Source organism: Diadema antillarum, unplaced genomic scaffold (genome assembly GCF_040938485.1).
Source record: "Diadema antillarum isolate AM-2024a unplaced genomic scaffold, OU_Dant_1.0 seq00001348_RagTag, whole genome shotgun sequence".
Classification (NCBI taxonomy): domain Eukaryota; kingdom Metazoa; phylum Echinodermata; class Echinoidea; order Diadematoida; family Diadematidae; genus Diadema; species Diadema antillarum.
The window spans coordinates 55,522-72,644 of NW_027272113.1; positions in this window are offsets into that span (position 1 = coordinate 55,522).

A 17,123-nucleotide genomic window follows, 5' to 3' on the forward strand; every position below is an offset into this window, starting at 1 on the left:
TGGAATGTGGGGCGGACAATGACAATCACACCGTTCAACCCACAGAACTCGTTAAAGGGGGTATCTCACTGAGCGGCGAACGTTTGCGAACGTAGCGAATTTGGGATTTCGCCAGGGTTCGTAAAGGGTTGCAAAAGGTTCATTAACGGTTGCAAGAAGGTTCGCAAACGGTTTTTATTGTCGCAAACATAGGCGCCGGAAGTGGGGGGGGGGGGGCGGCCGCCCCCCCCCCCCCAATCCAAAAAGTGGGGGGCAAAACGCATTTTTGCCCCCCCCAAAATATAATCATAATCATAATCATAATAATAATAATAATAATAATAAATGAATAAACAAAGAAAATAAATATATATATATATGAATAAAAGGGAAAAAATATGGCTACAAACGGCAGCTTTTGGACTGTAAAATGTCAACATTTTCAAGCTCGCTCGCTTCGCTCGCTCGCATCCAGCAGTTGAGCCCGGTGCGCCTCCCCCTTAAAAGCGAAAAACATAGCTACGACGGCAGTTGTTGGACTCTAGAATGTCAAAATTTTCAAGCTCGCTCGCTTCGCTCGCTCGCATTGAATCGTTATGCCATTCTCGTAATGTTGCTGACAGTAATTACCAGTAGTTGCGCCCGATGTCCCCACCCCTTAATTTCCAAAGCGAAAGATAAATATAGCTACAAACGGGAGTTTGGGGACTGTAAAATGTCAAAATTTTCAAGCTCGCTCGCTTCGCTCGCTCGCATTGAATCGTTATGCCACTCTCCTAATGTTGCTGCCAGTAATCGCCAGCAGTTGCGCCCGATGCCCCCCCCCCTTAATTTCCAAAGCGAAAGATATAGCTACAAACGGGAGTTTTGGGACTGTAAAATGTCAAAATTCTCAAGCTCGCTCGCTTTGCTCGCTCGCATTGAATCGTTATGCCATTCTCGTAATGTTGCTGCCAATAATTGCCGGCAGTTGCACCCGATGCACCGCCATTTATTTCCAAAGCGAAATATATAGCTACAATTAAAACTCCAGTTTTGGAACTGTAGAATATCAAAATTTTCGCTCGCTCGCATTTTATTGTTATGCCATTCACCTTACGTTGCTGACAGTATATAATTTGTCGATCGTTTCACACCGTCATTCCATAATCCATGCATGTAAGGAAAACTTACAATGTTCCTCAATGACTGCGTTGTTGAATGTATCACATTCCGTAATGTATATTGTAGTCCCATTATTGCTCACGCACACACGCACAAGCATACAGACCGTCAAAATTACTTTATGGTTCCCCCCCCCCATGTTTCGACCCACCGTACGCCACTTTACATATATATATATATATATATATATATATATATATATATATATATAATAGATGTGTGTGCGTGTGTGTGTGTGTGTGTGTGTGTGTGTATGTGTATATTGTGTAACATATGCATGGTCTAATCTTGAGCCCCCCTCCAATGTTTGCCCCCCCCCCCCAATCCAAAACTGCTTCCGGCGCGCCTGGTCGCAAACAGTTTTTTTTTGTCGCAAAGAAATTTTGAACATGTTCAAAATTTCTTTGCGAACCTTTGCGAATTTGTATTTTCGCTAACAGTTGCAAACATTCGCAAAACACTCGTAAGAATTCGCAAACGGTCGTAATACGGTGTCGCTAACATTTTTATTTGATTCGCCACTGCTAGCGAACAAGTAACCATATGGTTCCTATATAAAAGCTTCTGAAACAGACAAGGTTCCACTCTAAGAAAGTTCTTGAAGCTCTTCACATCTCCATCATGTAATTGCTTCAAAAGCTTTTCATATTGACCAAAGTCTGTCCTCTGCAACAACCACTCTCTGACCCAAACAGTCTTTCTTTTCTTCATCCTTTCTTGTTTTTCTTTATTTTCTTTCTCTTATGCTGCACGATAGCTGTAGCAGCAGCCTGGCAAAGCAGCTCTTCAAGGATAGCAGTACGTTGAGCCTTTTCTTGGCGGAAATTTATTTTCATATACTGGAATCCATCTTGAACGGTTGTCACAAGAGATCTGAATTCAGTGGAAGGTTATACGTTCGTTTTATGGGTCTGTCTAGACATAATCGCCTGGTATTTTTCTAGGTCCAACAACATTCACAAATTGTCGTAAAATATTTGCAAACAGTTGCTAATATTTGCAAAACTGTCGCTAACATTTGCTAACAGTCGCTAATAGTCGCCAGCTGTGTTTCGCAAACACTTTCGCAAACATTCGCTGAAGTGTTGCTAATTGTCGCTAAACATTGCTAAAAGTTGCTAACTGTCGCTAATGGCAGAAGCGAACCTTGATTTTTCGCAAACATTCGTCAGAAAAGTTTGCGAATCTCAAATTCGCTACGTTCGCAAACGTTCGCCGCTCAGTGAGATACCAGCGGAGAGTTTTGCGGTTCACCCCACATTCCACACACTGTGAACGCTACTGGTTCTATGACAAGCCGAATTGTCGCTGATTTTGGTATCACTGAGAGTGCAAAATGATCACATTTTGAAAATTGCAAGGGTTGACAAAAATGGTCCTAAAATCATAACGCATTAACCAAAATTAAAGAACTTGGTGTCATTGTATTGGACAAAGAATGGCCTTTCCAATTGTATGCAAATAATGATATATTTGCAACAATATTGCTGAAATTAAAGATCGTAGGTGTTCCGTTCTTTTTGGGCCACCCTGTATACATTGGGCCGAATGCATAAAACAAGCAATTGCATGTAAGCTATTGCTTCAAGCAAAAGCACAAGCTCATCTAGCAAAAGGTCTAGCTCAAGCAATTGCTTAAATCCATATATCATAACCTTTTGCTTGTCCAGCGCAAGCTATTGCTTGCGTTTTCAACAAAAGGGACGTCACGCCTGTGCGAACACAAGAACAAAGACGAGTGTGACAGCATGTATTTGGAAGGGCGTGTGTGTGCAGAAACATTTCCTGATATAGCAAAGGAGCTATGAAATGACACTCACAATGCACACACAGACGCAAACACACATCTATGCACACACACGTACTTGCTGACGCCTCTCACTGCTTATACTATAGTAGCCCGGATCTGCCAGATTGCACGTTAAAAGAGGTCTCCTTGCTCTCCACCGAATCAGACATCCTACCTGTTTTCCATCACATTTTGCGTGCTAACCACTGGACATTCCCGTTGTTGAAACGAAAAAGTTTCTTACACTACTTAGGAGTAATTTCATGTGGATTTATACCACTCCTGCACAAGTGTGGTCTTTCTTTTATGAATATGAAAATGATACTTAAAAGGGAACGTCCCAATTATCAAAGGTCAAGCTCATTTTCTTCTTCTTCTGGCTCAGTCTGCCTCCTTCAAACTTGAAGATTCTTGCAAACTTTGGATGTGTGTGAGTGTGTGGGTGAAACCTAGTGGTTGAGGTGCATGGTGCAGAGTATATGCACGGTGCAAGTAAAAACAGTCCAGGGACTAGAATATCCATTGCCTTCCGTCAGTCCATGGCGGAAGGCTTCCAGTGATGGTGCGGTTACAGTACTCAGTGGGAGGATGTTCCATGCTCTTAGTGTTCTGGGGAAGAAGGACATTTTGTGATGTTCTGTTCTGGAGCGGAGGATGACATAGCCTTGTGCATGGAGAGCTCTTGTAGGTGCGGCAACTGGAGTGATGTAGGACTGGGTTGGGAAGTTTATGCAATGGTGGTGAAGTTTGTACATCATTATGAGTCCATGGACTCTTCTCTTTGTTGTTGAAGGGAAGGCCATTGTAGCTCTTCCAGCATGGATTGCACATAAGACGTGTTGTGATATCTGTTCAGTGTGAATCTGGCTGCACGTCGTTGAACCATTTCTATGGCGGTTGCTCTTGCTTGTGGAAGGGTGCCACACTGTAGCTCCATATTCCACAAGAGGGCGGACGAGAGTCTTGTAGGCTGCTGTTTTCAGTTCAGGGGAGTTGATACGCAGGTTGAGTCGGAGGAAGGCAAGAGTGTTGTTGGCTTTTTGACAGATGTTGTTGATGTGTTGGTTCCATTTCAGGTCAGATGTAATTGTGATTCCCAGATATTTTGTTGAGTTGACAGATCTAAGGGGAGTGTTGTTCAGAGTGTATTGGTGCTGTATCTTCTTCCTTTTTCTGGAGACGGTTATCACCTCGCGTTTTTGTGAGTTCAGCTCCATCATCCACGTGGAAGCCCATTCTCCCAACCTGGTGAGGTCATCCTGGAGCTGTTGCGCTTGATGTTGGTTCTCAATGGTGAGGTAGACGATGGCATCATCCGCAAAGAGCCGTACTGTTGAAGAGAGCTTGTCAGGTAAGTCATTGATGTAGTGGAGGAAGAGGCGTGGGCCCAGAACAGATCCCTGTGGGACACCTGAGTCGACATCGACAGGAGATGATTTATGATTTAAGACGACTTGCTGGCTTCGATGAAGGAGGAAGTTGGAGATCCATTGAAGGATTTTGCCTCTCACTCCATAGAAGTCCAATTTTTGAAGAAGTCTCTGATGAACTACTTTGTCAAATGCCTGGCTGAAGTCCAAAATCAAGACATCAGTCTGCCGGCCCTGATCCAAGTTGTTGTGGAGGTCACTGATGAAACCCAGGAGTTGGAGCTCACAGGATTTGTTTCGTTGGAACCCGTATTGCAGTGGGAAGAGGATGTTCTGTTCATCTGAATGCCTTATGATGTTGGTGGCAAGTACATGTTCCATCATTTTGCAGGCAATGCAGGTCAGTGATATGGGTCGATAGTTGGAGGGGTCCATTCTGTCACCTTTCTTGAAGATAGGGACGACATATGCCAGACGCCAGTCTTCAGGTACCTTGCCGGTTTCATATGATACCTTGTAGATTTTGCATAGGATGAGTGCGATTGTACTGGAAAGCTGCTTGAGGACTTGAGGTGTGATACCATCGGGTCCTGGTGCCTTGTGTGGCTTGAGCTCGGTGAGCATTTTCTATATTCCATGTATCTTGAATTCAATGTCAGCCATGGGTACGTTTTACCTGGGCCTTGCCCGATATGACATCAACTATATGCATGCTGAATTCCGTCTCTCAATCTGAATAATAATCTGTGTCAAATGCGTCTATAAAAGATTTTGAGGGGTGACTGGCCACAGGTTTGGCATGCCCTCTCATTTGCACCTGCACTGATATGAACAGTTGTCTCAATTTTTTAGTATCTAAGAATCTGAATCCGCAAGTTAAATTGCTGTTTTGTTTTGTGTGTGTGTTTTTTTTTATTTTTTTTTGAAAGTCTCTGTATCCCCTCACGCTTATACTTTGAAATACTTTACTTAGCAGGTGTGATATACTGCATGGTTCCCGGCAGTCTGATAACGCTGGTTGCTGTAACATTCTTTTCATGTACAATTCAATTCAAGAAAAGAGTTGACACCTCAGGGCCTCATTTCCATGCGTAGCCTGTATGGTTCATCCAGGTCACGACTAACGTTATACCCATTCCTTCTCAAGCCACAGCTGCCTTGTTTTCATCTTCACTTTCATTTTTCAATTTATTTAACAAACAAAAATTATCCCTTTTCAGCTCCCCCCCCCCTTACGTGGTTTTCTGTGATGGTGTGATCGCCTCGTGCTGGGGGTTGCTGATGGGTATAAGAGGAGTAGTGGCAATGCCACTGTGGCGGCTGTGCTCCTATACTGTATGGAGTCCATGGGGCATACAATGATCTTTGTATTTCAACTGAATTTTAGCAAAAACATAGCACAATGTACTAGTATTCTGTGCACTCGACCCGTTGTGCGCTCTGTACGATAGGTGCACCTCCCTGGTGGGTGCGCTTCCCGCTATGGTGTCGTTTTTGTTTTTGTTGCTTGTTTCCCTCCCTTCGCGACTTTGGCGAGTGGGACGTCCCAATCCTGCGGACGCTGCTTATGATGATCAATGATTGAGCAAAAAAGTCAATACCATTTTTTGTTTCACTGATCTCATCTCGCTCTCATTCTCTCTGCAAACTTGAAATGTATATAAAAAAATAAACACTTATGTATATATGGAATAATCTTCTATTACGTTAAGCAGATAATTTGTTTCATTCTCTTCAATTTAACTTCAATTGATGTGTTGTAATGGTAGGGATGGGGTTGAAGAAAGCTTACGATGAGGTGATATCCGGGAAAGTTGATAGTATCAATCAGTTATACGCTTATTGTCTAAACCCTCTTATGAGATGTTCTGTATTTGTTTTTTTGTTTTTCTTTGTTCTTCTCTGATTTCTTTTCCATTTTTCTCCTTCATGGCATTCCCAGCGAACAAATATTCAGAATTGATTTCTACATCGTAGTTTGTCTATCATGACTTGTGAAGATATGACACTTATTGTTTTATTATGGCCAATAGGCACTTACTGTTAATATCAGAAACTACAGTGTAGGTGCATACAGTAAACATCAAAGTTCTATTCGTGTCTCCCTTCGTCTCTCTCCTTCTCTCCTGATCCCCAAATAACCTATAAAAATTCATATTGATAGTTTGAATTATGCACGTGAATATATCTCGTATGAAAATGATATTTTTTGAATATCAAGGGAGCCCCCCTCACTCAAATGCAGTCTGTTGTTAAATCCATGATGATATTATTGCTTATGCCTCGTTTTGTATTGGCAGAGCAGACACAGGCCACGGACGTGTGTGCCCAATTTGATATCATCGGCTATGTCTTGTCTGCGTCCTTGTTGTTTCTCGTGTCTTGTCTGTGTCTCATGTCTATGCTTCATGTGTGTGTTTCTTGTATGTGTTTCATGTTTGTGTATATGCGTTTCTCTTTCTCTTCTTCCAGGTCTGTACATTCCTACATAACTACAATCTCCAGGTCTAGGTCTAAGTGGAACTTTTGTCGATTCCGGTGTTATTTTCTTTATACTTATGGCTAATCCAACATTTGTTTTCAACTCTGTGAACGATGATGAATTTTATGATACAGTTGGGCGCTCTTTTACGTCCGCGCAGGAAAACAAAACTTCCACCTTATATGAAGCATACATATCGAACAAACTTAATGCTTCAGCACAAGAATTTGAATATAATTTTGATCCTGAAGATCCTGTGCAAAGTTCATCATGTGTTTATCTGACTGTAAATCAGTATGAACAATATGTTATGAATAGTGATGATGACAATCTTTTGTTAGCTCATTTGAATATACGAAGCATAAGTAGAAATTTTGATAAGTTGCGATTATTTTTAGAAAACTCTGTTAATAACTGTTCTGTTATAGGTCTGACCGAAACATGGTTGACTCCCAATATAAGTCATTTATTTTCTGTATCCGGCTTTGATTTCGTGTACAGAAATAGAAAAGAAAGAATGGGTGGTGGCGTGGGTTTATACATCCCCAACAAATTTGAATATTCTATCCACGAAGAATTGAATGTCATGACTGATGTAGTTGAATCTCTTTTTGTTGAAATGGTAAACCCGAATGGGAAAAACATACTGATTGGAGTTGTTTACAGACCCCCTGGATCGAATCCGAATGATTTTTTGTTGTATGTACAAAATTTAATGCAGAACTCTATCTTTACAAATAAACATGTATATTTAATGGGTGATTTCAATATTGATCTTATGAAATGTAACTCCCAACATATTTCGCAAGAATTTGTAGAAACCTTAATGTCTGTTTCTTTATTACCGTTAATTTCTAAGCCGACCCGTGTTACTGACCGATCTGCCACTTTGATTGATAATATTTTTTGTAATATTCTCCCAATTCCCGAGTCTGGTATTGTTTTATCTGACATCTCTGATCATTATCCAATCTTTACACAAGTGCCAATTAAGTTATCTCCTAGGCAAAATAATTATCAGAGACGTCGTAAGATTACGGCCAATAATCTTATTAATTTGCAAAAATAGTTTAAAAGATATTGATTGGTTTTTTGTATACAACAATACTGATCTTGATTTGTGTTATGATTATTTTATGAAAACTATCACTTCTAAAATTGATGAACATATTCCGTTTTGCACAAGGAAAAGTTCTTATAAAAGAACTCCAAGACTCCCGTGGATAACCCAATCACTTTTATGATCGATTAATAGAAAAAATAATTTGTTTTATAAATACAGGAGTAACCCTACGGATAAAAACAGACAAAAATATGTGACTTACAAAAACACGCTTACTAATTTATTGCGTTTACAAAAGAGAAAATTTTATGTCAACCAGATAATGAAATATAAAAATGATATTAAGAATACTTGGAAAACAATAAAAGATGTTATGAATACATCTAATGATGCATCTAGTATTTCAGAAGTACGATGGGGTAATACCTCAAGCAATGTACCTGCTGGTATGGCCGAAATTTTTAATGATTTTTTTGCATCGATTGGGAAAAATTTATCACAAAGTATCCCTTCATCTAATAAAGTGTTTTCTGATTTTTTAGATATACCTAATCCTAAAACTATATTTTTGGACCCTACGTATAATGAAGAAGTTATTGATATTATTAATAATTTGAAAGAAGGGAAAAGCCCAGGTTGTGATGGAATCGATAATTATTTGTTGAAAAATATAATTCTTCAAATAATAGATCCTTTAGTATATATTATTAATCTATCACTTAGTACTGGGCTTGTACCAAGTCAAATGAAGACTGCCAAAGTTATACCTATATATAAGAAAGGGGAGAAAAATGATGTCAATAATTACAGACCAATATCGTTATTAACTTCAATTTCTAAAATTTTGGAAAGAATAGTATATATCCGAACTGTAAAATTTTTCAATATGAGTAATATATTTACGAATTTTCAATTTGGATTCAGAGAAAATCACAACACCACCCACGCTTTACTTACCTTTGTGGAAAAGATTACACATGCACTTGATACATTTTCGCATACAATAGGCATCTTCCTGGACTTCTCAAAGGCTTTTGATACGATTAATCACGGTATACTTCTTTCTAAGTTATCCCATTATGGTATTCGCGGAAAAGCCTTGCAATGGTTTACGAGTTATTTATCTGACAGATTTCAATATGTACATGTGAACAGTTTTGATTCTTCTATGAAGAAAATAGAATGTGGTGTTCCGCAAGGAAGTTTGTTAGGCCCACTGTTATTTATAGTTTACATTAATGATTTTTATAGATCTTCAGATAAACTCTCTTTCATATTATTCGCGGATGATTCCAATCTTTTTTATTCCCATCCTGACCCTAATACTTTGATTAGTACAGTGAATGATGAATTGAAGAATGTCTCACAATGGATATATGCAAATAAATTGTCACTGAATATTGAGAAGACAAAGTATATGTTTTTCAGTAATTCTTTAGATAGATTACCAGGTAATGTTATATTTGACACTACTCCCCTAGAAGAGGTTTCGTCTATTAAATTCTTAGGTGTTTGTCTTGATAATAAGTTATCATGGAAGTGTCACATAAACAATATTTGTAAATTAATTGCACGTAACATAGGCATAATGAATAGATTGAAATATTATCTTCCTTCTTCGGCTTTGATTACGCTTTATTCAAGTTTGGTATTGCCGTACTTGAATTACGGAATTCTTGCTTGGGGGAATACATATTCGACATTGTTAGATAAACTTTTTCTTCTGCAAAAGATGGCGCTCAGAATCGTTTTTAACCTTCATATCCGAGCACATACTGACAAGCTTTTCCTTGAGCACAAAATTCTGAAAATAAAAGAGTTGTATTTGTTTCAACTTGGTCAATTTATGTTTAATTACAACTGCAATCATCTACCCAAAATATTTTATTCTTTATTTCACCGTAACAGCCACGTACATAACTATCCCACTAGACAATCTAAAGAATTTCATCTTCCCTTAGTTAGAACTGTACACACTCAAAATACATTTGTTTATACCGGACCCAGATTTTGGAATAGCTTAGATAATGATCTAAAAGAATCTGTGAAGTTAATTACATTTAAGTATAAACTCAAAAAATATTTGTTTTCTAAATATACCAGTTAATTCTGTTCAATGAAAAAACCCGTCATGTTTCACTTTTCCTTGAGATTTTGCAGTGTGTCCACAGACCTTTTCCATCCCTCTCCTTTTCCTTCTCTATTCTTCCCTGCTCCTTTTTCCTCGTTCTTCGTTGTCCAGTATCTGTCTGAGTGCATTTCCTCAAATTCTGTTGTTTCTGTGTATTGTGTTATTGTTGTTGTTGTTGTCGTCGTTATGTTTTTTTTTTTTTTTGTGGCCGATTGCATATCTTCCTTTCCGTTCAATTTTCCTGGCACACCTGGCCCCATAGTGTCTGTGCCACAAATGTGATATGTTATATAGTTTATACGTTTGCATCCTAAAATCCTAGTAAGTATTGTTCATAGTATCAACATCATTATATCAATGAGTAAAATGTACAATAGTATACAGAAGAATTTAAAATGAATATGTCTTATTGGTATAACAAATTGGTGCTGTTGTTGTTTTGTTCCAGTGTTCCACGTTTTACAAGCGTGGCTTTTTTAGTGGAACACTGTTTTCCATCATTGTGATTATTTACTATTTTTGTTGCCATGACAAAGTGCATTGTTTCTTTTTTACGACATCATTCGTGTATAATTCATATTGTATTGAAAAAAAAAATCCTTTATCGGACGAGTGTAAGAGAAATGAAAAAAAATTGTATCACTTTGGATTATGTCAACTTTTTCTTTTCTTTTCTTTGTGATGATGGAAATAAATAAACTATTGAACTATTGAACTATGTCTGTATAAGGAGATGTGTCAGGCAGGATGTCAGGCGGGATTTGGGTCTACCTGGTGAATGCCTTCTTGAACTGCCTGTTCAGTGCTTCTGCCCTTTCGTTTGGATCTGACAGGGTCACTCCATTTGCTTTCAGTGTGGTAATACCAGTGTGGTCCGTTCTGTTGTGTTTGATGAACCTCCAGAAACGCTTTGTACACTCAAGCTTCCTAGAGGAGGTGCCACTATCGACATTGTCATCGATTGTGAAAATTGACTCAAGATAGTTCCAATAGGACTTCCTGAGTTCTGCCTGTAGTTTGTGTTTGAGATTACGGAGATTCTCTTCCATAGTGTATGGGATAGGGCCATCACGTTTTCTCTTGATGTCTCGGCATTTCTTACTTAGTCGGTCACGTTTTTTGATTAGTCGTCTGACAGTACTGGTAACCCATGGTAAGTTGTCTTTCTTCGGGGTTGTTTTTGGGGGAATGAATTCTTCAATGCCCTTTTCCACTCCCAACTTGAAAATCTGCCAAAGGTCGTCAGCAGAGGCTGAATGTAGCTTGGATGCTATCTCATGAACTTCTTTCATAAGCTCTCCAAATTGCTCCCAATCTGCTTCTTTGTAGAGTAGTACTTTTTTTTTCTTTTCTGCTGTCTTCTGTTTGGTTTCATGTTAATGGTGACAAGAGGACAATCATGATCAGACACTCCAGGAACAATGGTGACATTGGTGACCACTGTTGGGTTGGTAGTGAGTACAAGGTCTAATACATTCTGGCCTCTGGTTGGCTCTGTGACTAGTTGGAGTGAAACCATGGTCGCCTATGAGTGAACCAAACTCGTGGTGCAATGTTGGATGGTTGCATTTGACGATCGTCTTGTCTTTCCAGTTCCATCCAGGAGGGTTGAAATCCCCTGCAATTACAACCGTGTGGGAAGGGCTCAGCCTGGAAAGTGAGTGGCCAAGTTCTATTAGGCTGGCCTCATCGCCTTCGTGGGGTCTGTAATACAAGTGTATGCTGCAATATGCAGAGTTTTTGCTCCAGCCATGTCGATCTTGCACCAGAGAATTTCACACTCTGTCTCTAATTCAAATTCCCTCACTGCAAGCATATCTTTTTTTTTTCAAGTAATGAATACACCACCATGAGAGTCATTAGGGCGATCTCTTCGCTCAACATCGTACTGCTCTGTTGGGAAAACTTCATTACTGTTGATGTCATCAGACAGCCATGACTCTGTTCCGATAATGATATCCGGGTCATGCTCTTGTACTAATACTGAGAATGCTTGCTTCTTTGCTCTAATACTCTGACAGTTTACGTTGAGTAGTTTCAGAGATCTACAACTACTTTGTTTTGTCCTGGGGTCCTGCTTCTTCTTTGGGTTAGTTGGAGATGATGTCAATTTTGGTGAACCCAAGGAGGACACTTCTGACGTATCAGCTTGGGAGAGATGTATTTCCTGCTTGCTGATATCAGCCTCATTGTTAGTAGCAGAGTCATTTACGCCAGATGAGCTTAAGATATCAAAGGAGTTCTGACACCTAAGACCTGTATGATCCAACATATTTGACATTCCAATGTTGTGCATCCCACATGCATTGCAAATCCAAACGATGGACCTGTTCCCTAGGTCCCTGTATTCTGTGGAGTTAACTTGAACACACTGAGCATGGAACCATTGCTCACAATATCCTTCACACTGTATGCCATCTGATTTCCAAGTTACGGCTTTCTTGCACACTCCACATGGGTACTTGGGTTTCCTAGGCATGGTTACTGCATTTCATATACTCTAGATGGAGGATGTTTGATATCACAGATAAAATATATGCCCTTTACTCAATGAGACACGTACTCTTGTTGACCGTCACTTGACCTTGGCATCGCATTCCAATAGAACTTCGGTGGGCCTAGTGCCTAGTGGTGATGTTGAAATAAGCTCCAGTTGCAAAGTACTCCATGACAAATCCAAAACTACAATCAAAATTTCACCAATCAAATAAGCAGATACTCACAGGATCACTCTAGATGAAGTAGGGATCCTAACTGTATACAACTGTGCACATCTGGTAAAAAAAATAATCTGGCTTATGCAAAATTCCAGTGTTAGGTTGTGTTTTCCAATCACGACATCAGAGACATGTGGTGGGACTACAGCTCCAGTTGTAGAGTACTCTCACGATAGGTCCAAAATTCCTGACAGTTTTTCACCAATGAAATTACTAAATATACTCACAGAAATCACTTCAGATGTAGCTAAGTAGGTGGCTATCTAATGTGCACAACAGGTAAAAATCAAATCCAGACTTTTTCCTCGGAAAATCGATGAAGGGGGATTTTCCAATAGACTCCAGCACCAGCACCAGCACCAGCACCACACACTCCAGCACCAGCACCCAGAACTTGAAAAATCGTAAGCAATTGCTAGCAAGAACAAGCAAAAGGTATGTTTTATGCATTCGTTTTTAAGCAAATGATTGGTCTCTCAGCAATTGCTTGCGGGCAGCAAGCAATTGCTTGTGCTTGCTAGCAAAAGCTTCTGCTCGCAAGCAATTGCTTGTTTTTATGCATACGGATTCAAGTACAAAGCTAGCATAAGCAATTGCTAGCGTTTATGCATCCGGCCCATTATCATCTACAGATTAGTTGCACAATTTTTATAGAGATCGACATTCTAAAGATTCTGATCAATAAAACCATAATTTCCGCATACGATATTCAGTCTCTTTGGACAGTCATTATTTAAAGTGCAGTGACAAGTGCAGTTCGATTGCACACGATAGGTAGCCTATTTATAGGCCTATATAATCCATCGTTGCCGTTGAAATACGTCTACCACATGTGACTGATCACCATTTCTTTAATGCAATGATGATTGCCTGAATTTTTCTGAATTCAGTGTTTCTCCTCTTTGAATTTTGACATTTTTTTATTATGGACTGACCGTCAGCCTAAACTAACACTGAGATAAGCGAAGATGATTATGGGTGACGTCGTTAGATTCCGAAGGTATATGTCATTCTGAAACTCAAATTCCCAACACCTAGATGTGTGGTAGTGAAAAAGAGTTCGCTATTCTGAACATTTTGTGGCGTTGTTCTAAAGGTTCGTTAATCCAAAATGAAAAGAAGGTGTGTACAAACGGGTCTTCTGTACTACAAACCTTATAGTAGTCCATTTTCGGATCATCGAACCTATAATTTCACTCTTTCATTAAGAAACTTTCGGAATAACAAGACTTATCTCATTGTCGGGTTTAGAAATTCAAGGATCACTTGAAGATTTGGAGTGATCCCTGAGGTCACTTCAAAATGACTGAAAACGAACATTTCACTCAAAATGTACCCTAATTTCACTGTAAATTCACTCTTTTTTTAATTCGCTCCTTTAAGAGTGAATAATTATGTTCACTCGATCTTTTTTAGAGAGTAGATCAATTTAATGAGATAACTTTGGCCCAAAATTGCTTCAAACAAGCAATCTATTGGAATTTATACCAAAATGAAAAAAAAAAAGAAATGGGTGAGCGCGAGCAACGCTGGACAGAAATCTATGTACTAACAGATGAAGGTCAAATTATGAATGCTCATTGAAACTTTGTTGTTTTTCAACTGAATGGCTTAATTTTCATGCGAGAAGATAATAACAGCTCCAAAATTCTATTGCGCATTGTATTTTGTACCATTTCTAGATTTAGTGGTGAACGCGGCTAACATGCGCAGAGAAAAAATGCGACAAGTTGAAAAGTACCATTTTTCTTTCCTGGAGAAATGCCCAACTCTGAGTGTAGTGAAACACCTGTCTATAGCCGGCTGGTATGAGGGAGTCTAATGGCCGCTATATAGTTGTTTAAATCACATTGGCGAGGGAAGAATGGCCATAGAAACCATATCATCTGGCACAAAATGCACTCTGGTGGGGATGTTCGGGCGCATGAAGTGTGGGATGACTAACAGCTGATTGTAATTATGAAGAACGTAGAGGGTTTCACCTGATGCGACAAAGTTAACGATGGCTGTAATTTTTTGACCTAGGCGTATAGGATGCCAAATGGCTTCAAAACCGCTGTAAAACAGCCTATTCCGGTTGACAACTCTGATAAAGTACCCTCCTGTTTATGAAGAAATAGAGAGAAAGAAAATTATTAGGGTGTATGTAAACTGAACGTTGTAAATACGAATAAACTGTGAAATAATGAAAAAATAATAATTGCGAAATGTCTAACTTCATTACAATGTCCCTTGGTTTTCCATTCGCAAAGTAACCCTGGCAACTATTTAAAACCTCTGTAAGAAAAGTTCCGACGGATTGATGACATCTTTTTTATGTTTATATTGAAGAAAAACATGACATACAAACAAGAACAAAACAGTGCATGCATTATAACTTGATACAATCAAACAAGACTTTGCACATTAAACAGGAACTCACTAAAGTTGATATCAAGATTACAAGGCAATGTTATATTCTGTTGGTTTTTTTTCTTGTTTCACACGAATAATTATAAGAGATCAGTGCAGTGAGGGAAAGAGGGTTAACCTTTTGGAATTTACAGCGATAGATATCATGAACAATTTTGTGCAGAGCAGAAAGATGACATATTCCTACATCTAATGCAGTCGACATGGGAGTGATATCTGAGTCGATTACGGGCAAACTGCAGATTCGGCAGTCTCCCTAACTCCGGTGGTCATCCGTACATCATGTGCGCAGCCGATTTTATTTATTTATTTATCTATTTCTGGAAAAGGGGCACTAGGGCGCACTTGGGGGGGGGGGGGGATTCGAAAATAGTAGAAAAAATAATGAAGTCTTTCAGTATTTTCCCCCGAAATGTATTTAATCACGGGCGTTGTTTTAAATTCTGTCCCAAATAATCATGGGATAGCTAGGCCTCCGAACCATTCCGAAATAGGGGTACTGGGACTCAGAGTCTGCCAATAAGTTTACACTGTCTATGGTTTGCTGCAAAGCATGCCGGACTAGCTTTCTTTTTGCATGCGATATTTCGCAACATGCAATGCACTGCACGCACGTGCAATATTATTGTCTCGCCATAAAAAACCCAAAACCCAAGACAAACAAACAAACAAATGAATAATGACACTTGTGATAGCGGGCTTTTTAAAACTTATTTTGCTGGCTTCCCTTCCAAAGGCCCGTGATGGGGGGGGGGGGGGGGGGGGGGAGGACAAAATCCAAACCTATGTCCATTATTAAATCGAATTTCTCAAAGAATCGATAGCATGCATAATGTATATGGTTGACTGCCTGAGTTGTTATTCTTTTTTTTTGGGGGGGGGGGGGGGGGCGTTCGCCTCTTTAATAATTTTTCTAATGATGCTTGTAGATACCTTGACAACGACACGTCACACACTATGCTTACAAAGATAGATTATGTCATTACAACAATAAAAGCAATTTATCGAAATATGAAATACAGAGATAATATCAATGCAACAATAAAACGTTTACCTGTGATTTCAAATTTTCCGTAAAAGTCAAAGACCGCCTCTTCTTTCATTCTACCTTGGAATGTTTTGCGGAATATCTTTCCATCTGTAGACCAATAGAGGTACCTGAATCAGGATATTGAAGGTGAAAAACAACATTATCCCATCATACAATTCAGATGTAAATAATTATTTGAGAAGAAATAAAGACAAACAAAACAGAAGTACAAAACTCATAGATAAGTTACTTTGTTCAAAGCATGAAAATAACACAAAATGTCATAAGTCTACTTTTTGCATTCCAAATGACAAAATCATTATGTTACGCGTCTTGAAAATAAAAATACCCACTGCAACGCAAGGCACGTTGAACTCGAACAACAAAAAACATCTTAACAATTGTGATTGCAGGTTGTCGGACAACAAAAAGGCATGGGGGAAAATATGCATGCATTATAAAATATGCACATCATGGCCCGTGTGGGTGAGTGTATCTATAGGCGTGCGCGAGCGCTTTGTTATGTGTGTGTGCGCGTGCGTGTGTGAGAGTGTGTGTTTATTCGTGTGTGTATTTTCTCCATGGCATATACTCCTACAACATTGCTACCACAAAATATCTGGAAGTTAGTCCAAGCAGTTCTACCCACCGATTGAAAGGGGCCCTGAAATCCAAATGCATGTTGATTTGTGTTGATTGAGTGCTGAGGGTATCATAAATCAACACATATCAACATGCATTTGGATTTCAGGGCCTCTTTAATATAACCCTAAGCCTAAGCCTCACATCAAACTAACCTAACACCCTATAGTATCATAACCCCCAACTCTTATCCAGTAAGTCCAGTAAGACCGGAGAAATTGTTGCAGGAGCAAAATGTCGTGTCACCTTCATGAAGAAAGTTGTTGTTTTTTTTTTTTCTGCTGGTTGTTCTTTTTTTCCTCCTCGGTTTATCTTTATTTCAGGGGTTATTTCTTTCTTTGTTT